The sequence below is a fragment of the Salvelinus namaycush genome, chromosome 42, assembly GCF_016432855.1.
Source record: "Salvelinus namaycush isolate Seneca chromosome 42, SaNama_1.0, whole genome shotgun sequence".
Taxonomy (NCBI): Eukaryota; Metazoa; Chordata; class Actinopteri; order Salmoniformes; family Salmonidae; genus Salvelinus; species Salvelinus namaycush.
Window position 1 is genome coordinate 18,913,728 of NC_052348.1, and position 24,640 is coordinate 18,938,367.

Genomic DNA, 24,640 nt, shown 5'->3' on the forward strand with positions numbered 1-24,640 from the left:
TGCATCTGCGTGAGCGTTTGGACACGTGTACTACACATGCTAGCAAAAGTAGCTAATTGGACATAAGTAATGGACATTATCGAACAACGATTTATGGTGGATTTATTGCTCATTTCAATCTGTAACGCTGAAGTTCAACACTATAGCCCGATTTATATTTAACCTCTCTAGGGTATGTGGGACGGTAGCGTCTCACCTCGTCAACAGCCAGTGAAACTGCAGGGCGCCAAATTCAAAACAACAGAAATCCCATAATTTAAATTCCTCAAACATACAAGTATTTTACACCATTTTAAAGATACACTTGTTGTAAATCTAGCCACAGTGTCCGATTTCAAAAAGGCTTTACGACGAAAGCAAACCAAACGATTATGTTAGGTCAGAGCCAAGTATTGTTACACAATACATGTATGTTTTGTTCAGTAAAGTTCATATTTATATTCAAAAATCTGAGTTTACATTGACGCGTTATGTTCAGTAGTTCCAAAACATCCGGTGATTTTGCAGAGAACCACATCAATTTACAGAAATAGTAATCATACATTTTGATGAAAATACAAGTGTTATACATGGAATTTTAGATCCACTTCTCCTTAATGCAACCGCTGTGTCAGATTTCCAAAAAACTTTACGGAATAAGCAAACCATGCAATAATCTGAGTACGGCGCTCAGACGACAAAATCAACCCAAGGACATATCCGCAGTCAGAAATAGCATTATAAATATTCACTTACCTTTGATGATCTTCATCAGAATGCACTCCCAGGAATCCCAGTTCCACAATAAATGTTTGTTTTGTTCGATAATGTCCATAATTTATGTCCAAATTCCTCCTTGTTGTGCACGCGTTCAGTACACAATCTAAACTCACGACGCGCGGGCAGGTCCAGGCAAAAGTTCAGACGAAAAGTCATATTACAGTCCGTAGAAACATGTCAAACTAAGTATAGAATCAATCTTTAGGATGTTTTTAACATAAATCTTCAATAATGTTCCAACCGGAGAATTCCTTTGTCTTCAGAAATGCGATGGAACTCAAGCTAACTCTCACATGAATGCGCATGGTCAGAGCATGGTCAGCTCATGGCAGACCTTACTCAATCCCCTCTCATTCGCCCCCACTTCCCAGTAGAAGCATCATACAAGGTTCTAAAGACTGTTGACATCTAGTGGAAGCCATAGGAAGTGCAACATGACCCCATTTCCACTGTATCTTGGATAAGCAAAGAGTTGAAAAACTACAAACCTCAGATTTCCCACTTCCTGGTTGGATTTTTTCTCAGGTTTTTGCCTGGCATATAAGTTATGTTATACTCACAGACATCATTCAAACAGTTGTAGAAATTGCAGATTGTTTTCTATCCAAATCTACTAATACTATGCATATCCTAGCATCTGGGCCTGAGTAGCAGGCAGTTTACTCTGGGTACGCTTTTCATCCGGACGTGAAAATACTGCCCCCTACCCCAAAGAAGTTAAAGGCAATGTTCTCATGTTCTCGGAGAATGCATTCATGGTAAAGGCTGCATATGTCGCCTCAATGGGATTTTACCTTTACATTTCAAGCGCACTATAGCGCTGGACTTATGCGATACGGATTGAATCGAACTCAGTGTGTGATGAAGAGCGTGTGTGAGGTCCCATTAGGCTGTTCCACAAGGTGACAGAGGGAGTACCATTTGGCCGTCCCACAAGGTGACAGAGGGAGTACCATTAAGCCGTCCCACAAGGTGATGGAGGGAGTAGAACTCCATGTGTGTCATCCCTCCCGCTCCCAGACATTCTGAGCTTTGTGACGGCCTTAGAGGCCAAGCTGAATTTCTTCAGCCTCCTGAGGTTGAAGAGGCTCTGTTGCGCCTTCTTCACCACGCTGTCTGTGTGGGTGGACCATTTCAGATTGTCAGTGATGTGTATGCTAAGGAACGTGAAGCTTTCCACCTTCTCCACTGCGGTCCCGTCGATGTGGATAGGGGCGTGCTCCCTCTGCTGTTTCCTGAAGTCTACGATCAGCTCCTTTGTTTTGTTGATGTTGAGGGAGAGGTTATTTTCCTGGCACAACTCTGCCAGGGCCCTCACCTCCTCCCTGTAGGCTGTCTCGTCATTTTTGGTAATCAGGCCTACTACTGTTGTGTTGTCTGCAAATTTGATGATTGAGTTGGAGGCGTGCATGGCCACACAGTCATGGGTGAACAGGGAGTGAAGGAGGGGCTGAGCACGCACCCTTGTGGGGCCACTGTGTTGAGGATCAGCGAAGTGGAGGTGTTGTTTCCTACCTTCACCACCTGGGGACGGCCCGTCAGGAAGTCCAGGACCCAGTTGCACTGGGCGAGGTTCAGACCCAGGGCCCCAAGCTTAATGATGAGTTTGGAGGGTACTATGGTATTGAAGGCTGAGCTATAGTCAATGAAAAGCATTCTAACATAGCTATTGCTCTTGCCCAGATGGGATAGGGCAGTGTGCAGTGTGATGGCGATTGCATCATCTGTATCTATTGGGGCGGTATGCAAATTGAAGTGGGTCTAGGGTGTCAGGTAAGGTGGAGGTGATATAACCCTTAACTAACCTCTAAAAGCACTTCATGATGACAGAAGACAGTGCTACGGGGCGATAGTAATTTAGTTCAGTTACCTTTACTTTCTTGGGTACAGGAACAATGGTGGACATCTTGACTGGGACAACAGACTGGGATAGGGAGAAATGTAATATGTCCATAAACACTCCAGCCAGCTGGTCTGCACATGCACTGAGGACGCAGCTAGGGATGCCGTCTGGGCCGGCAACCTTGCGAGGGTTAACACGCTTAAATGTCCTACTCACACCGGCCACGGCAAATGAGGCCTCCCGGAACATATCCCGGTCCATGTGATCAAAACAATCATGAAGCATAGATTCCGATTGGTCAGACCAGCATTGAATAGACCTTAGCATGGGTGCTTCCTGTTTGAGTTTCTGCCTTCAGGAAGGTAGGAGAAAAATGGAGTTGTGATCTGATTTGCTGAAGGGAAGGCGGGGGAGGGCCTTGTAGGCATCACAGAAGGGGTTGTAACAGTGGTCAGGTGTTTTTCCAGCGCGAGTACTACATTCAATGTGTGACATTTGATTAAGAGGTGTTTTAGGTTGGGTGAACAAAATTACTTGAGTTTCTGTACGTTATCACAATCACACCATGAGTAGTTAATCATGAAACATACATCACTGCCTGTCTTCTTCCCGGAGAGTTCTTTATTCCTGTCTGGTGTACTGAGAACCCTGCTGGCTGGATGGACAGAGACAGTATATCCAGAGAGAGCCATGACTCCATTAGACATAGTATGTTTCAGTCCCTGGTGTCTCTCTGGAAGGACATAGTCGCCCTGAGCTCTTCTACTTTATTGTCCAGGGACTGAACGTTAGAGAGTAACATACTCAGAAGCGGTGGATGTTGTGCACAAACAAACGTTCTGGGCAAATAATCAAAAAAAACTAAATATTGCAAAGTGAATTAGGAGCTAGAAGAGAGCTGCCATGTGTCATCTTCCATAGAGCCTTCACTCCGTTTTCTCTGCTTTACTTTGCTTTAAGCTGCTGTCTCTAAAGTTATTCTTCTACTGCAGTGGGCTAAATAAGGGTCACAGAGTTTTTTTCAGTAGTCTTAAACAAATCTACTTTGAAACAAAAGTATACACCTCACACACATGGTCATGGACTTTAAAAAAAGAAGACACCTGCACCATGTCAGATATAGAGTTGAAAAGTATTACATTTTGAGTTTGCATCCTAATAATACACTTTATATACATCGCAGAATACTGAAATATAACAAAACATCAGATTTATAATGTTTATTAATTATGAAATTATGAAAAATATTAATAACATTCCACCCATGAAGCCACTAGGTGATTTGACTGCAGGGAAGGGCTATACAGGGAAGAGCTACACTCAGCTTTCTGCTTTCTGCTACCATATACTTCCCCCTGCGTCCGGACTTCCTCCTGCGTCCGGAATTTTAAATCGATTTGAGCCCCTGTACCAGCCTGTACCAGTCTTCTGCCGGGGGCTTGGGTGTTCCCTCCATGGCTGTGGATGTCCCTTCAGCTACCTCTCCCTGTCCTAGTCAATCAACTGCCTAGGTACAGTCTGGACCAACGCAGCCTCCCTCCACTGGACCGTGCTCTCCAGATCAGAACTCCATCCTATTGGCTGTTGTGGTCTGCACGCAGCTTGCGTCTCAGCAGCCCTCTTCTCAGGTGAGTTCTGTGGCTCTGGCCTCGCAATCAGCTTCGAGACACGGCAGAGGCCAGATCATTCCGGCTATTGTGATTGGGAGATCGATGGTGAGGCATATACAGTTGAAGTCGGAAGTTTACATACACCTTAGCTAAATACATTTAAACTCAGTTTTTCACAATTCCTGACATCTAATCCGAGTAAAATTCACTGTCTTAGGTCAGTTAGGATCACCACTTTATTTTAAAAATGTGAAATGTCAGAATAATAGTTGAGAGAATGATTTATTTCAGCTTTTATTTCTTTCATCACATTCCCAGTGGGTCAGAAGTTTACATACACTCAATTAGTATTTGGTAGCATTGCCTTTAAATTGTTTAACTTGGGTCAAATGTTTTGGGTAGCCTTCCACAAGCTTCCCACAATAAGTTGGGTGAATTTTGGCCCATTCCTCCTGACAGAGCTGGTGTAACTGAGTCAGGTTTGTAGGCCCCCTTGCTAGCACACGCCTTTTCAGTTCTGCCCACAAAATGTCTATAGGATTGAGGTCAGGGCTTTGTGATGGCCACTCCAATACCATGACTTTGTTGTCTTAAAGCCATTTTGCCACAACTTTGGAAGTATGCTTGGGGTCATTGTCCATTTGGAAGACCCATTTGCGAACAAGCTTTAACTTGCTGACTGATGTCTTGAGATGTTGCTTCAATATATCCATATCATTTTCCTTTCTCATGATGCCATATATTTTGTGAAGTGCACCAATCCTTCCTGCAGCAAAGCACCCCCACAACATGATGCTGCCACCCCCGTGCTTCACGGTTGGGATGGTGTTCTTCAGCTTGCAAGCGTCCCCCTTTTTCCTCCAAACATAACGATGGTCATTATGGCCAAACAGTTCTATTTTTGTTTCATCAGACCAGAGGACATTTCTCCAAAAAGTACGATCTGTGTCCCCACGTGCAGTTGCAAACCATAGTCTGGCTTTTTTTATGGCGGTTTAGGAGCAGTTGCTTCTTCCTTGCTGAGTGGCCTTTCAGGTTATGTCGATATTGGACTCGTTTTACTGTGGATAAAGATACTTTTGTACCTGTTTCCTCCAGCATCTTCACAAGGTTCTTTGCTGTTGTTCTGGGATTGATTTGCACTTTTCACACCAAAGTATGTTAATCTCTAGGAGACAGAACGCGTCTCCTTCATGAGCGATATGACGGCTGCGTGGTCCCATGGTGTTTATACTTGCGTACTATTGTTTGTACGAACGAACGGGGATACCTTCAGGCGTTTGGAAATTGCTCCAAAGGATGAACCAGACTTGCTGAAGTCTACAATTTTCTGAGGTCTTGGCTGATTTCTTTTGATTTTCCCATGATGTCAAGCAAAGAGGCACTGAGTTTGAAGGTAGGCCTTGAAATACATCCTCAGGTACACCTCCAATTGACTCAAATTATGTCAATTAGACTATCAGAAGCTTCTAAAGCCATGACATTATTTTCTGGAATTTTCCAAGCTGTTTAAAGGCACAGTCAACTTACTGTATGTAAACTTCGGACCCACTGGAATTGTGATACAGTGAATTATAAGTGAAAAAATCTGTAAACAATTGTTGGAAAAATGCACAAAGTAGATGTCCTAACCGACTTGCCAAAACTATAGTTTGTTAACAAGACATTTGTGGAGTGGTTGAAAAACGAGTTTTAATGACTCCAACCTAAGTGTATGTAAACTTCTGACTTCAACTGTATCTGTACCTGGGGCAAAGACTTGGTTTTTTCCTGGGGCAAAGACTTGGTGTTTTCCTGGGGCAAAGACTTGGTGTTTTCCTGGGGCAAAGACTTGGGGTTTTCCTGGGGTAAAGACTTGGGGTTTTCCTGGGGAAAAAGTTCAGGATATCACCAGGTTACTTCCCGAGGCTGTGCGTCGGTCACTGGGGGCTGATACTGTCATGGTTCATGTGGGTTTTAAGGACATTATGAAGGGCAGCTCAGAACAGCTGAAGATGGATTTTAAAGGACTGGGTCACTACTTGACACCAACAAACGCCCCATAACATCTGGCCCTCTGCCATCCCTAAATTGTGGCATTGAACAGTTCAGCAGACTTTTAGTCCTCCATAACTGGCTACGTCACTATTGCAGCTCTGTGGGTGTAACATTTATTGACAATTTGATACCTTCTGGAAACAAAGCTCGTATTATAAGGAGGATGGAATCCACCCAAATCAATTGGGTTCCTGGATCCTTTCACAGCATTATAAGGCTGCGTTGAGACAATGACTTATCAATGACCCAAGCCCAGCTCAAAAAATCCCTACCATTGTGTCGCTGAGTTGACATAATGCTTCAGCAAATGTACATTATCCCAGGAGCGTTGGAGGGCACAATGTAAGTAATCTAATTTATGTCCCTCTTACTACCCTTATTGCCTCTGCTGATCCTACAGCTATTGTTCGCGTTCTTAGGAAACTATGCAGTATTTTGTTTTTTTATGTATTATTACTTACACTGTTACCCCAGGAAATCTTAAGTCTTATTACATACAGCCGGGAGGAACTATTGGATATAAGAGCAACGTCAACTTACCAACATTATGACCAGGAATACGACTTTCCCGAAGCAGATCCTCTGTTTGGTCCACCACCCAGGACAATGGATCGGATCCCAGCAGGCGACCCAAAACAACGGCGCCGCAGAAGGGGCAGACGGAGCGGTCTTCTGGTCAGGGTCCGTAGACGGTCACATCGCCCACCGCTCCCGAGTTTACTACTTGCCAATGTCCAGTCTCTTGACAACAAGTTAGACGAAATCCGAGCAAGGGTTGCCTTCCAGAGAGACATCAGAGATTGCAACATTCTCTGCTTCACGGTTACATGGCTCACTCAGGATACAACATCAGAGTCGGTACAGCCACCTGGTTTCTTCATGCATCGCGCCGACAGAAACAAACATCTCTCTGGTAAGAAGAAGGGCAGGGGTGTATGCTTTATGATTAACAAGTCGTGGTGGGATCATAACAACATACAGGAACTCAAGTCCTTTTGTTCACCTGACCTAGAATTCCTTACAATCAAATGCCGACGCATTATCTACCAAGAGAATTCTCTTTGATTATAATCACAGTCATGTATATCCCCCCCAAGCAGACACCTCGACGGCCCTGAAAGAACTTCATTTGACTATGTAAACTGGAAACCTCATATCCCAAGGCTGCATTTATTGTAGCTGGGGATTTTAACAAGGCTAATCTGAAAACAAGGCTCCCTAAATTTTATCAGTATATCGAATGCGCGACCCGGGCTGGCAAAACCCTGGATCATTGTTACTCTAACTTCCACGACGCATACAACGCCCTCCCTCATCCTCCTTTCGGCAAATCTGACCATGACTCCATTTTGTTGCTCCCAGCCTATAGACAGAAACTAAAACAGGAAACGCTCGTGCTCAGGTCTGTTCAACGCTGGTCCGACCAATCTTATTCCACGCTTCAAGATTGCTTCGATCACGTGGACTGGGATATGTTCCGGATAGCGTCGAACAACAACATTGATGTATACGCTGATTCGGTGAGCGATTTTATTAGCAAGTGCATCTGTGATTTTGTACCCATTGTGACTATTAAAACCTTCCCCAACCAGAAACCATGGATTGATGGCAGCATTCGTGCAAAACTGAAAGCGCGAACCACTGCTTTTAATCAGGGCAAGGTGACCGGAAACATGACCGAATACAAACAGTGTAGCTATTCCCTCCGCAAGGCAATTAAACAAGCTAAGCGTCAGTATAGAGACAAAGTAGAGTCGTAATTCAACGGCTCAGCACGAGAGGTATGTGGCAGGGTCTACAGTCAATCACGGACTACAAAAAGAAAACCGGTGTCTTGCTCCCAGACAATCTAAACAGCTTATTTGCTCGCTTTGAGGACAATACAGTGCCACTGACACGGCCCGCTACCAAAACCTGCGGACTCTCCTTCACCGCAGCCAACATGAGTAAAACATTTAAACGTGTTAACCCTCGCAAGGCTGCCGGCCCGATGGCATCCCCAGCCGCGTCCTCAAAGCATGCGCAAACCAGCTAGCTGGTGTTTACAGACATATTAAATCAATCCCTATCCCAGTCTACTGTTCCCACATGCTTCAAGAGGGCCACCATTGTTCCTGTTACCAAGAAAGCTAAGGTAACTGAGCTAAACGACTATCGCCCTGTAGCACTCACTTCTGTCATCATGAAGTGCTTTGAGAGACTAGTCAAGGATCATATCACCTCCACCCTACCTGACACCCTAGACCCACTCCAATTTGCATACCGCCCCAATAGGTCCACAGACGACGCAATCGCAATCACACTGCACACTGCCCTATCCCATCTGGACAAGCGGAATACCTATGTAAGAATGCTGTGCATCGACTACAGCTCAGCATTTAACACCATAGTACCCTCCAAACTCGTCATTAAGCTAGAGACCCTGGGTCTCGACCCCGCCCTGTGCAACTGGGTCCTGGACTTTCTGACGGGACGCCCCCAGGTGGTGAGGGTAGGACACAACATCTCCACCCTGCTGATCCTCAACACTGGGGCCCCACAAGGGTGCGTTCTGAGCCCTCTCCTGTACTTCCTGTTCACCCATGACTGCGTGGCAATGCATGCCTCCAACTCAATCATCAAGTTTGCAGACAACACTACAGTGGTAGGCTTGATTACCAACAACGACGAGACATCCTACAGTGAGGAGGTGAGGGCACTCGGAGTGTCGTGTCAGGAAAATAACCTCTCACTCAACATCAACAAAACAAAGGAGCTGATCGCGGACTTCAGGAAACAGCAGAGGGAGCACCCCCCTATCCACATCGACGGGACAGTAGTGGAGAGGGTAGTAAGTTTTAAGTTCCTCGGCGTACACATCACGGACAAACTGAAATGGTCCATCCACACAGACAGCGTGGTGAAGAAGGCGCAACAGTGCCTCTTCAACCTCAGGAGGCTGAAGAAATTTGGCTTGTCACCAAAAACATTCACAAACTTTTACAGATGCACAATCGAGAGCATCCTGTCGGGCTTTATCACCTGGTACGGCAACTGCTCCGCCCTCAACCGTAAGTCTCTCCAGAGGGTAGTGAGGTCTGCACAACGCATCACCGTGGGCAAACTACCTGCCCTCCAGGACACCTACACCACCCAATGTCACAAGAAGGCCAAAAAGATCATCAAGGACAATAACCACCCGAGCCACTGGCTGTTCACCCCGCTATCATCCAGAAGGCGAGGTCAGTACAGGTGCATCAAAGCTGGGACCGAGAGTTTGAAAAACAGCTTCTATCTCAAGGCCATCAGACTGTTAAACAGCCATCACTAACATTGAGTGGCTTCTGCCAACATACTGACTCAAATCTCTAGCCACTTAATAATAAAAAATTGGATATAATAAATATATCACTTGTCACTTTAAACAATGCCACTTTATATCATGTTTACATACCCTACATTACTCATCTCATATGTATATACTGTACTCTATACCATCTACTGCATCTTGCCTATGCCGTCTAGCCATCACTCATTCATATATCTTTATGTAGATATTCTTTATCCCTTTACACTTGTGTGCATACGGTAGTTGTTGTGAAATTGTTAGGTTAGATTACTTGTTAGATATTACTGCATGGTCGGAACTAGAAGCACAAGCATTTCGCTACACTCGCATTAACATCTGCTAACCATGTGTATGTGACCAATAACATTTTATTTGTATGCAGTAATCATATGCCTATGAACCAAAGTTATACTGTTAGCACTGAGATGGTGTGCCCTAGCAGGAAGTCCACTGTGTGCAGCTCATCCTGCACTAACATAAATAACCCAAGCATGTCTACCTCTGCAAAGCTTCCCAGTAAAGCAAGAAAAACTATCAAGAATCCCAGAAAAGTGTTAAAAATAGCCCACGTTAACATATGTAGCTTAAGAAACAACATTCATGAAATCAATAATTTGCTAGTAACAGGTGACATTCATATTCTGACAATCTCTGAAACTCACTTAGATAATACCTTTGCTGATACAGAGGTAGCAATTCATGGTTATAAGATCTACAGAAAAGACAGAAATGCCAAAGGTGGAGGTGTGGCTGTTTATATTCAGAACCACATTCCTGTAAAGCTTAGAGAGGATCTCATGTTAAATACTGTTGAAGTAATATGGCTGCAGGTTCATCTGCCTCACCTAAAGCCCATTCTGGTGGGAAGCTGCTATAGACCACCAAGTGCTGACAGTCAGTATCTGGATAACGTGTGAAATGCTTGATAATGTATGTGATGTCAATAGAGAGGTATACTTTCTGGGTGATTTAAATATCGACTGGCTTTCATCAGGCTGCCCACTGAAGAGAAAGCTTCAAACTGTAACTAGTGCCTGCAGCAGGGTTCAGGTTATCAATCAACCTACCAGGGTAGTTACAAAAGGCACAGGAATTAAATCATCAACGTGTATTGATCACATCATTACTAGTGCTGCAGAAATTTGTTTGAAAGCAGTATCCAAATCCATCGAATGTAGTGATCACAATATAGTAGCCATATCTAGGAAAACCAAAATTCCAAAGGCTGGGCCTAATATAGCATATAAGAGGTCATACAATAAGTTTTGTAGCGATTCCTACGTTGTTGATGTAAATAATCTTTGTTGGTCCGTGGTGTGTAATGAGGAGCAACCAGATGCTGCACTTGACACATTTATGAAATTGCTTATCACAGTTACTAATAAGCATGCACCCATTAAGAAAATGACTGTAAAAACTGTTAAATCCCTGTGGATTGATGAGGAATTGAAAAACTGTATGGTTGAGAGGGATAAGGCAAAAGGAATGGCAAATAGGTCTGTCTGCACAACCGATTGGCAAACGTACTTCAGATTGAGAAATCATGTGACTAAACTGAATACAAAGAAGAAGAAACTACACTATGAAACAAAGATAAATGACAAAGAATTATAGTAAAAAGCTTTGGAGCAGCTTAAATGATATTTTGGGAAAAAAGGAAAATTCTGCTTCATCATTCATTGAATCAGATGGCTCATTCATCAAAAAATCCACTGATATTGCCAAATACTTAAGTATTTTTTCATTAGCAAATTAGCAAATTTAGGCATGACATGCCAGCAACAAACACTGACACTACACATCCAAGTATATCTGACAGAATTAGGAAAGACAAGCATTGTACATTTTTGGAGCACCTTAAATTAAATTTGAATTCCGTAAAGTAAGTGTGGAAGAGGTGAAAAAATGATTGTTGTCTATCAACAAAGACAAGCCACCGGGTTCTGACAACCTGGATAGGAAATTACAGAGGATAATAGCGGATGATATTGCCACTCCTATTTGCCATATGTTCAATTTAAGCCCTCTATAAAGGTGTGCCTTCAGGCTTGGAGGGAAAGCAAAAGTTATTCCCCTGCCTAAGGATAGTAAAGCCCCCTTTACTGGCTCAAATAGCCAACCAATCAGCCTGTTACCAACCCTTTGACCAGATACAATGCTATTTTACAGTAAACAAATTGACAACAGACTTTCAGCACGCTTATAGGGAAGGACATTCAACAAGCACGGCACTTACACAAATGACTGATGATTGGCTGAGAGAAATTGATGATTGATGAAAAGATCTGCTAGACTTCATTGCGGCTTTTGACATTATCGATCATAGTCTGTTGCTGGAAAAACGTATGTGTTATGGCTTTACACCCCCTGCTATATTGTGGATAAAGAGTTACCTGTCTAACAGAACACAGAGGGTGTTCTTTAATGGAAGCCTCTCCAACATAATCCAGGTAGAATCAGGAATTCCCCAGGGAAGCTGTCTAGGCCTCTTACTTTTTTCAGTCTTTACAAACGACATGCCACTGGCTTTGAGTGACGTGTGTAGTGACTCAACACTATACACATCAGCTACCACAGTGACTGAAATGACTGCAACACTTAACAAAGAGCTGCATCTAGTTTCAGAATGGGTTGCAAAGAATAAGTTAGTCCTAAATATTTCAAAAACTAAAAGCATTGTATTTGGAACAAATCAGTCACTCAACCCTAAACCTCAACTAAATCTTGCAATGAATAATGTGGTAATTGAGCACGTTGAGGAGACTAAACTGCTTGGAGTAACCCTGGATTGTAAACGGTCATGGTCAAAACATATTGATACAACAGTAGCTAGGATGGGGAGAAGTCTGTCCATAATAAAGCGCTGCTCTGCATTCTTAACAGTACTATCAACAAGGCAGGTCCTACAGGCCCTAGTTTTGTCACACCTAGACTACTGTTCAGTCATGTGGTCAGGTGCTACAAAGAGGAAAATTGCAATTGACTCAGAACAGGGCAACATGGCTGGCCCTTGGATGTACACAGAGAGCTAACATAAATAATATGCATGTCAATCTCTCCTGGCTCAAAGTGGAGGAGAGATTGACTTCATCACTACTTATATTTGTGAGAGGTTGACATGTTGAATGCACCGAGCTATCTGTTTGAACTATTGGCACACAGCTAGGACACCCATACATACCCCACAAGACATTTCAACAGAGGTCTCTTCACAGTCCCCAAGTCCAGAACAGACTATGGTAGGCGCACAGTACTACATAGAGCTATGACTACATGGAACTCTATTCCACATCAAGTAACTCATGCAAGCAGTGAAATTAGATTTAAGAAACAGATAAAAATACACCTTAGGGAACAGCGGGAACAGTGAAACAACACAAACATAGGCACAGACACATGCATACAAACTAGAGGTCGACCGATTATGATTTTTCAACGCCGATACCGATACCGATTATTGGAGGACAAAAAAGCCGATACCGATTAATCAGCCTATTTATTTAAAAAAAATATATATATATATCATACACACACACACACATTTTTGTAATAATGACAATTGCAACAATACTGAATGAACAATGAACACTTTTATTTTAACTTAATATAATACATAAATACACACACACACACACACACACAGCTCTGAAGTGACAATGATACTGAAGAGTCTGCTTAGGAGACAAATACTCTCAACTGTTTGAATAAAAATAGAGTTTAAGTTACCTGTGATGAATGTTGAAAACAAAAACTGTCATTTCTATATGCAGGAAATCCTATTTTAATAATGGGCATGGTAAGAATTGACGACCAAAGTGCGAGTCATAATTCCCATGACACCTTCTAGCAAAATCTGAAAAGCGGTTCCTTCATTTATTCCATAGGATATTTTTAGATTCACTTAAAATAAGGTCTGTGTTTCGTGTAGGCTTACACCACCTTGCCAATTTTATAACTGTGTAGATATCCATAGGACAAGGTAACTCTGATCAATATTGGCTAAATATAAGCGAAGATCATTTTTTTGTAGAGTGGATTTATGAAAATATGTTGACAAACGTTACCTTATCCTAGTGAGATTTACATGGGTATCAAAACGTCGAGGCGGTTTAAGCCTGCACGAAACACAGACCTTATTTGAAGTAGATCAAGACATTCTCTATGGAAGACATGAACAGTAAAATAACGAAGGAACCCCTTTCAAGTTCAGCCGCAAGTTATTACAGGAATTATAACGCGTTGACTATTTCTCTCTAAACCATATACATTTACATTACATTTAAGTCATTTAGCAGACGCTCTTATCCAGAGCGACTTACATTTAACCTTTTTTTTATTTTTTTATTTAACTAGGCAAGTCAGTTAAGAACAAACTCTTATTTTCAATGACGGCCTAGGAACAGTGGGTTAACTGCCTTGTTCAGGGGCAGAACGACAGATTTGTACCTTGTCAGCTCGGGGATTTGAACTTGCAACCTTTCGGTTACTAGCCCAACGCTCTAACCACTAGGCTACCCTGCCGCCCCCATATACCTTTGACTAATCCGGAAACTATCACCTCGAAAACAAAAGGTTTATTCAGTTCCGTATTTTATCTAACGGGTGGCATCCATGAGTCTAAATATTCCTGTTACATTGCACAACCTTCAATGTTATGTCATAATTACGTAAAATTCTGGCAAATTAGTTCGCAAAGAGCCAGGCGGCCCAAACTGTTGCATATACCCTGACTCTGTGTGCAATGAACGCAAGAGAAATGACACAATTTCACCTGGTTAATATTGCCTGCTAACCTGGATTTCTTTTAGCTAAATATGCAGGTTTAAAAATATATACTTGTATTGATTTTAAGAAAGGCACTGATGTTTATGTTTAAGTACACATTGGAGCAATGACAGTCATTGATTGATTGTTTTTTATAAGATAAGTTTAATGCTAGCTAGCAATTTACCTTGGCTTACTGCATTCGCGGCACAGGCAGGCTCCTCGTGGAGTGCAATGTAATCAGTGTTAGAGCATTGGACTAGTTAACTGTAAGGTTGCAAGATTGGATCCCCCGAGCTGACAAAGTTAAAAATCTGTCGTTCTGCCTCGTTCAGGGGCAGTTCCTAGTCCGTCATTGAAAATAAGAATCTGTTCTTAACTGACTTGCCTAGTTAAATAAAGATTAAATAAAGATGTAAAAAAAAAAAAAAACGCCAATCGGCGCCCAAAAATACCGATATCCGATTGTTATGAAAACTTGAAATCGGCCGATTAATCGGTCGACCTCTAATACAAACACATGATAACATACGCACTATACACACACGTACACATGGATTTTGTGTTGTGGATATGTGGTAGTGGAGCAGGGGCCTGAGGGCACACACTTAATAAGTTGTGAAATCTGTTGTGAATGTATTGTAACTTCCTTCATTTTTCTGGACCCCAGGAAGAGTAGCTGCTGCCTTGGCAACAGCTAATGGAGATCCATAATAAATACAATTACTATAATCTCTCCTCTCTCATATAGCTTTATACAGGGACAGATGCTAACAAAGGGTAGAGCAGACACACCATGGAGAAAGATACATACACAGAGGAATACAAACACACACACACACACACACACACACACACACACACACACACACACACACACACACACACACACACACACACACACACACACACACACACACACACACACACACACACACACAGACGCACACACACACACAGTCAGGATGCAGAATAATGTGGGGGCCTCGGGGAGTGTAGTTAGTCATCTGTCTCAAACAGGAACAGACTGGCCGGTATTCTCTCCTCTGACACACACACTTTCTCTCACTCTACCTCACGAAGGTTGATCTTTCATCACATTATCCTCTGACCTTTTCTTTGTGCTCCCAACATGCAGACAGACTCCCTACTGTAGGTCACTGACTTCTGGATAATAATAATACACATTAGATGCTGTGATGCTGTAATGTAGGGAAAAAAACACAAGCGAAATGGGGACACAGAAAAGCATTTCACCTTTTAGGGCTGAAGTTTGACAGATAGGCCTGTATTGGTCAAAGAGACATGAACACACACACACACACACACACTTTTTCATATGTGTATCGGAGTGTGTGTGCCGCTTTGGGTTTTTTCTCCAGTGTGTGTTTGCTTCTCTGTGGATTATACCAGTCGTCTCCACTTTCTCCAGTGTGTGTTTGCTTCTCTGTGGATTATACCAGTCGTCTCCACTTTCTCCAGTGTGTGTTTGCTTCTCTGTGGATTGTACCAGTAGTCTCCACTTTCTCCAGTGTGTGTTTGCTTCTCTGTGGATTATACCAGTCGTCTCCACTTTCTCCAGTGTGTGTTTGCTTCTCTGTGGATTATACCAGTCGTCTCCACTTTCTCCAGTGTGTGTTTGCTTCTCTGTGGATTATACCAGTCGTCTCCACTTTCTCCAGTGTGTGTTTGCTTCTCTGTGGATTATACCAGTCGTCTCCACTTTCTCCAGTGTGTGTTTGCTTCTCTGTGGATTGTACCAGTCGTCTCCACTTTCTCCAGTGTGTGTTTGCTTCTCTGTGGATTGTACCAGTCGTCTCCACTGACCTTTTCAGCAGGGCCTCTCTGACAACAGATGAGGATGTCACACACACACACACACACACACACACACACACACACACACACACACACACACAGACACACACACACACACACACACACACACACACACATACACACACACACACACACACACACACACACACACACACACACACACACACACACACACACACACAGCCTGCAGACTTCCTCTCTGACAACAGCTGAAGATATATTCCTGTTGACAAACAAACAATAACTCTCACTGAGGGCTAGCTTCCTGTTGACAAACAAACAAACCCATTCTATCTGTTTGTACCTTCTATGGATCTAATAATGAGTCTCTGTTCTGTTGTCTTCATAATGATGGCATCGTTAGTATTATCTGCCTAATTCTAAAATGTGGGTTTGTTACGAGATACTGTCTCTTTATTAATTTGTAAAGGGCCATTTCAGAGAGAGAGAGAGAAAGAATGATAGTGATAAAGAGAGAGAGAGAGAGATGGAGCAGGGGAGAGAGAGAGAGTGGGGGAGAGAGAGAGAGAGAGAGAGCAAGAGAGCGAGAGAGACAGAGCACGGGAGAGAGAGAGAGAGAGAGAGAGAGAGAGAGAGAGAGAGAGAGAGAGAGAGAGAGAGACAGAGAGAGAGAGAGAGAGGGGATAGCGAGAGAGACAGAGCACGGGAGAGAGAGAGAGAGAGAGAGAGAGAGAGAGAGAGAGAGAGAGAGAGCAAGAGAGCGAGAGAGAGCAAGAGAGCGAGAGAGACAGAGCACGGGAGAGAGAGAGAGAGAGAGAGAGGGGAGGGCGAGAGAGCGAGAGCGGGGGAGAGAGAGAGAGAGAGAGAGCGGGAGAGCGAGATAGACAGAGCACGGGAGAGAGAGAGAGAGAGAGAGAGCGGGCAGAGAGAGAGAGCGGGCACAGAGAGAGAGCGGGCACAGAGAGAGAGCGGGCACAGAGAGAGAGAGAGAGAGAGAGAGAGAGAGAGAGAGAGAGAGAGAGGGGAGGGCGAGAGAGCGAGAGCGGGGGAAAGAGAGAGAGAGAGCGGGGCAGACAGAGAGAGCTGGCAGAGAGAGAGAGCGGGCAGAGAGAGAGAGCGGGCAGAGAGAGAGAGAGCGGTGTACCGTTTTCAGCCCATCTGCCCCATCTGTCTCTTTCTCTGTCTGTGTGTGTGTGGAGCCAGCACGCACTTCACAGCCCTAAAGTAGCCAGTCCAGCCTGCTAACATGGAGGAAAATGAACAGACTGGCAGGTCGTCTTTCCTCTGACACATGAACAGAGCTGACTACAGCTACCTGGGGACCCCATTCACGACACACACACACACACATAGGTAGAAACCACACACAGGCATGCATGCACGCTCACACACACACACGCACGCACGCACGCACGCACGCACGCACGCACGCACGCACGCACGCACGCACGCTCACACACACACACACACACACACACACACACACACACACACACACACACACACACACACACACACACACACACACACACACACACACACACACACACACACACACACACACTGAGTATTGGGTCCACACGTGATAGAACTACCAGCTCAGGACCAGCTGTAACAGGGGAGGAAGAAGGGAAAATATCTCTCCTCTTTTTCCTTTTTCTGTCATTCTACAAAAAAAACTGCCGCTCATCACAGCCGACCTCAGAGGGACTGGTACTGACTACATCCTCACACACACCCTGATTACATCCTCTGCTCTCTCCCTTGAGTCAGTTACACAGGAAGCAGCACTGATCTAACCCCTGAACTGTGAGGGAGAGAGATAAAGGGAGAGAGATAGAGAGGGAGAGAGAAAGAATTACAGAGAGAAAGAGAGAGATACACAGAGAGGAACAGAGACAGAGAGAAAGAGATACAGAGAGAGACAGAGAGAACAAGAGAGAGACCGAGAGAGACAGACAGAGAGAGATAAAGAGAGAGAGGGGGAGAGAGAGAGCGGGGTAGAGATTGAAAAAGGAGGGAGAGAGAGAGAGAAAGATCCCTTGTTTACACCTTGCGCTAACATTAGGTCTGGGAATTGCCAGGAACTCACAATATGATATTATCATGATACTTAGGTGAACAAGATGAACAAGCCATGTAGGAAAAATAGTTTTGTTACAAGTACAGCTAACTAGCACAAAAATAATATGGTGATATTGTCAAAACAATACAATACAATATATCGTCAAAAATAATATCCTGATATGTAACTATCGATGTTTCCCCCTTCAGCTAACATGGTTTAATGATCTGATCAACATATCAGACAATATGTGACCCACCAACTGGATTCAGTCCTACGTAGCAAAATTTGAAATTGTGTTTTTTCCCATGGATAAAAGTAGAGACTCAGAGCTACAAAATGGTTTATCATACACTACAGTTGAGGAACAATGGGAAAGTAATTATGCTTTGAAAGTTGATAAACTTGTAACCCGACATTTGAAAAAATGGCCCTTGAATGTTTTGTTACACCTACTGGAATGTGTTGGTATACCTGCTGTTTTGGTACACCTTAGCCCCACCCATCTCTTTAAGGATTCACATGTGAGGCCATGTGCTAAACAGAATGAATAAGGTAGTGTAGTCAACAACCAAAGATTTCATGACTAAAAGTGGTGAAAGTAGTGTGATGGAAAATGTTATGTTTGTGCTTTTCTAATAACCAATTTCTGTGTTCATGCAAATGACTGATTGAACGAATCCTCACTATCAGTATCTACAATTTGGCAGTACGCCCAGAACCTTGTTTTGAAAAAGGGATATCTCAGTTTCAAGGTCTCAGCCTCGCGAGGTATTGGTCTGTCACATGCATGAAGCAAATATTAATTATGAATGATAAATAAGCAAATATGAACTTGTCAGTATATAAGGGAATTAATGGGATTGCTAGCTAGCTAACATTCGGCTATAACTAGCAATGCAAATAGCTTTCTGAGATACTAATAATATTACTACACAGATCATACACAGAAATCTCTGGAACGAATTGCAAAAATCGCTGAAGTTGGAGACTTATATCTCCCTCACTAACTTTAAGCATCAGCTATCTGAGCAGCTTACCGATTGCTGCAGCTGTACAAAGCCCATGTGTAAATAGCCCATCCAATCTACATAGTGTTTTTATTTACTTTTCTGCTCTTTTGCACACAAGTATTTCTACTTGCACACCATCATCTGCACATCTGTCACTCCAGTGTTCATTTGCAAAATTGTAATTACTTCGCTACTATGGCCTATTTATTGCCTTACCTCCTCACGCCATTTGCACACACTGTATATAGACTTTGTCTATTGTGTTATTGACTGTACATTTGTTTATTCCATGTGTAACTCTGTGTTGTTGTTTGTGTCACACTGCTTTGCTTTATCTTGGTCAGGTCGCAGTTGTAAATGAGAACTTGTTCTCAAATGGCCTACCTAGTTAAATAAAGGTGAAATAAAAATACATTTTTAAAAATTCCATAAAAAAAATACATGTAATGTTAGCAAGGAAGTTAGCGTTAGCGAGCTAGATAACAGTATGCAATGAAAACAACTTTCTGACCAAATTAGAAACTGAGAATGTCTTAAAATATAGCTAGACTCTTACATTATACATGGATGAATGCTTCTCCCTCTCTGTCATGGATGCCATGGTTGCCCTTAGTTTGAAGATCCCAGAGACAGGTGTTTTATACAACAGCCTTAAGTGTTCTCTTTTTCACTCCCTCTGAATTTGTAATCATCTCTCTGCTTCCACTGAGCATTCCACTGATTTCAAAACTCGGTCAACTTCTTCCATGACAACAAAACTGTTGACTGCTGTTTCTTCCCCATCACTGTCATCAGAAGACTCTACCATGTCTGGTTCAATGAAAATGTTTTTACCTAAATCAGGGATTTCCTCATCGTCTGATTCATTTTCAGAGTCAGAGAGTCCTCCAGAAAGTAGTCCATCACAACTTTTCCCCACTGATCTTTGTCAATAACGTCTTCTAAATTCAGTGCACCAATGTTGAGAGCAGTAGCAACTCTTTTACAGTTCTTGTGATATTTGTAGCATTATCTAAAATAGGCTGTTGCCGTGACCGTATTACCGCCACATCTGCAATCACGAGTCAAATTTCACATGAACGTTTAGTCATAGTAATTAGGCTTCTCCAAGCTCTGATGCTGCTGCTGGTCATTAGTAGCCTACCAAACTTGCTAACTGCCTGGTACTCAGCACTCTATTGTGCCTCTAATCACTTTGACATCAATGCAAATGTATTCGAAAATCGAATCAAACACTTCATGAGAGCCCATGAGCTCATGTTGCTCAACATTTCTATATGTTATGCAATTGCGGGAGAAAACAGAGTGATGGCCTCTATTAAAAAGAGGAGGATCCCATCAGCTTTCTATAGGCTAGGCCTACTATATATATTTCTCAACTTTCCTACTATTAAAACTTCTTATGGCTTGGGGGCAGTATTTCGACGTCTGGATGAGAAGCGTGTGCAAAGTAAACTGCCTGTTACTCAGGCCCAGAAGCTAGGATATGCATATAATTGGTAGATTTGGATAGAAAACCCTCTAACGTTTCCAAAACTGTTAACTTCTTATGGCTGGGGGCAGTATTGAGTAGCTTGGATGAATAAGGTACCCAGAGGTGCCCAGAGTAAACTGCCTGCTACTCAGTCCCAGTTGCTAATATATGCATATTATTAGTATATTTGGATAGAAAACACTCTGAAGTGGCAGGCAAAAACCTGAGAAAAAATCCAACCAGGAAGTGGGAAATCTGAGGTTGATCGTTTTTCAACTAATTCCCTATTGAAGATACAGTGGGATATTGGTCATGTTGCACTTCCTAAGGATTCCACTAGATGTCAACAGTCTTTAGAACCTTGTTTGATGCTTCTACTGGGAAGTGGGGCCGAATGGGAGGGGATTGAGTAAGGTCTGCCATGAGCTGAACATGCGCTGACCATGCGCGTTCACTTCAGAGCGAGCTCTGTTCCATCGCCTTTCTGAAGACAAAGGAATTCTCCGGTTGGAACATTATTGAAGATTTATGTTAAAAACATCCTAAGGATTGATTCTATACTTAGTTTGACATGTTTTTACGGACTGTTGTATGACTTTTCGTCTGAACTTTTGCCTGGACCTGCCCGCGCGTCGTGAGTTTAGATTGTGTACTGAACGCGCGAACAAAACTGAGTTATTTGGACATAAAGGATGGACATTATCGAACAAAACAAACATTTATTGTGGAACTGGGATTCCTGGGAGTGCATTCTGATGAAGATCATCAAAGGTAAGTGAATGTTTATAATGTTATTTCTGACTTCTGTTGACTGCACAATATGGCGGATATCTTTTTGTCTTGTTTGGGGTCTGAGCGCCGTACTCAGATTATTGCATGGTTTGCTTTTTCCGTAAAGCTTTTTTGAAATCTGACACAGCGGTTGCATTAAGGAGAAGTGTATCTAAAATTCCATGTATAACACATTTATAATGAGTATTTCTGTAAATTGATGTGGCTCTCTGCAAAATCACTGGATGTTTTTGGAACTACTGAACATAACGCGCCAATGTATACTGAGATGTTTTGATATAAATATGAACTTTATCGAACAAAACATATATGTATTGTGTAACATGAAGTCATATGAGTGTCATCTGATGAAGATCATCAAAGGTTAGTGATTAATTCTCTCTATTTCTGATTTTTGTGACTCCTCTCTTTGGCTGGAAAAATGGCTGTGTTTTTCTGTGACTTGGCTCTGACCTAACATAATCGTTTGTGGTGCTTTCGCCGAAAAGCCTATTTGAAATCGGACACTGTGGTGGGATTAACAAGAAGTGTATCTTTAAAATGGTGTGAAATTGAGGAATTTTAATTATGAGATTCCTGTTGTTTGAATTTGGCGCCCTGCACTTTCACTGGCTGTTGTCATATCGATCCAGTTAGCGGGATCTCAGCCATAAGAAGTTAACATCTACGGGATCGGTGTCCCTATACCAGGACAGTTGCTGCTAACGTGCACTAACATGACTAGAATGACGTTGTAAGTAACAGCCAACTTTCCAGGACATAGACATGTCTTATATGGGCATAAAGCTTAAATTCTTGTTAATCTAACTGAAATGTCCAATTTTCAGTAGCTATTACAGTGAAAAAATACCATGCTATTGTTTGAGGAGAGTGCACAACAACAAAAACTTTTATCACGGCATCTGGTTTGATACATTCACCTCTGAAGGTAAATAATGTACTTACATTCAGTAATATTGCTCTGATTTGTCATCCTCAGGGTCCCAGAGATAAAATGTAGCATTGTTTTGTTTGATAAAATCTGTTTTTATACAGTTTGAACCCCTGCTGTGTCTGTTCTCCAACATTAATTTCACATTTCCACAAACTTCAAAGTGTTTCCTTTCAAATAGTACCAAGGAAATGCATTTCCTTGCTTCAGGTCCTGAGCTACGGTCAGTTAGATTTGGGTATGTCATTTTAGGCAAAACATTTTTTTAAAGGGTCCGATCCTTAAGATCCTGAAACAGTATGAAAGCATTAAACGACACAGTTTGAACTCCTATGTGTTAACTTAGGTACAGTCTTTTTCTCCTGGGTCTGATCCCCCAACACTATGTATTCTATTCTCGTAACATAGTCTTACAGCCACTCTGGTGGCTTCACATCCTTTTTTTGGGTGAGCTTGTGGCTCTTCCCCCCTCTTTCTGTGTGATGTCTGTAGCCTCCTCAGTCTGTGTGGCTGATAGATCTGGGAGAGCTCTGAGGTGTGTTTTGTTTCTCCTCCTCAGCCTGTGTGGCTGGTAGTTCTGGGAGAGCTCTGAGGTGTGTTTTGTTTCTCCTCCTCAGCCTGTGTGGCTGGTTGATCTGGGAGAGCTCTGAGGTGTGTTTTGTTTCTCCTCAGCCTGTGTGGCTGGAAGATCTGGGAGAGCTCTGAGGTGTGTTTTGTTTCTCCTCCTCAGCCTGTGTGGCTGGTAGATCTGGGAGAGCTCTGAGGTGTGTTTTGTTTCTCCTCCTCAGCCTGTGTGGCTGGAAGATCTGGGAGAGCTCTGAGGTGTGTTTTGTTTCTCCTCCTCAGCCTGTGTGGCTGGTAGATCTGCGAGAGCTCTGAGGTGTGTTTTGTTTCTCCTCCTCAGCCTGTGTGGCTGATAGATCTGGGAGAGCTCTGAGGTGTGTTTTGTTCCTCCTCCTCTGAGCCTGCGTCCACTACATAGGAGCGTGGGGCATCCGGTTTCCTCAGAAATGTTGCTGGTGTCTTTGAGTTTGTAATCCACACACGTTAACCTTCTGTCAGCTCTGGCCTCTCAGTAGCACTGTGTCTCCGATTAACGTCTCCAGTTTGTGTTTGTTTCAGCTGTTTGTCCCTCTCGGTGAAGGCCTTCCTGTTAGGCCATTGGGGTTTAAGCTGAGCCGGCGAGACAGGCAATGGGGAGCGCAGCCTCCTGCCCATTAGGAGCTTGGCAGGTGACGTCCCATGATGCAGTGGTGTGACTCTGTAAGCTAACAGAGCCAACTACGGATCATGGCAGTCCCTTGACTGTTTTCACAGCTCTCTCAGCCTCGCCGTTGCTCTGTGCATGGTAGGGGCTACTGATCACATGTGTGAAGTCATATTCTGCAGCAAAAACAGACCACTTGCCTGGGAAAAAATGGACTTTAATCCATTAATAACACCAGCTGATGTGGTTATGGGGGTCTTTGCTGTTTCAATGTATCTTGAATAGTAAGCAGATAAGTGTCATTTTCCCAATAGAACTTACCTACCAACCTTTTGCCGTTTTGGTTCAGGAAGACATGGTTGACATTTTGCACACACCTCACACTGGACCACCAGCTTGGCAATCTGAGTACTCAGACCAAGCCACCACATCGACTGTTGAGCCCTCAGTCTGCATTTGATTATTCCCATGTGTCCCTCATGCAGTCTGTCTAGAAATTCCAGTTATAGAGTCTCTGGGATAACTATCGGTTGTCCTTCCATGAGAAGGTCTCCATTACAGTGGAAGTCATTTTGGTGCACCCAATATCGCTTCAGCAGCCCATGCTATCTGTCGACATATGGGGCCTCACTGTTGCTCCTCTGCAATCTGCTGCAGTTTAGTCTGAGATGCAGGTAGGTTGTCTCTTAATCCATTAATGGACACCTGTACCTCACCCTCTAGACATTGCTCCTCCTCTGATAATGGACGTTTAATTGGGACTCTGGAGAGTGTGTCTGCTGTGATCAGTGCCTTCCCTGGCACATACACCATCTTGTAGCTGAACCTCAGCAATCTGAGGCGGAAGCGCAGAACTCTGGGAGGCAAGTGGTCCAGTGCAACTGTGGTTTGTGGTGAGCCTCTGCTTTAAACTGAAGGCTGATAAGGTATTGGCTGAGCCTTTCACATGCCCCGCCCATGTGACAGCCAATACCTCCTCTTCCACTTGTGCATAACTTTGCTCTGTGTCGGAAAAGC

The 24,640-nt window shown here is 43.3% G+C and overlaps 1 protein-coding gene across 1 annotated transcript in view; it reads right to left on the reverse strand.

Annotated features, from left to right (window-relative positions):
- The window catches only part of LOC120034767 (ephrin-B1-like), a 68,019-nt gene that overhangs the window by 11,991 nt on the left and 31,388 nt on the right, over positions 1-24,640 (reverse strand). The gene's annotated exons all lie outside the window — the stretch shown is intronic.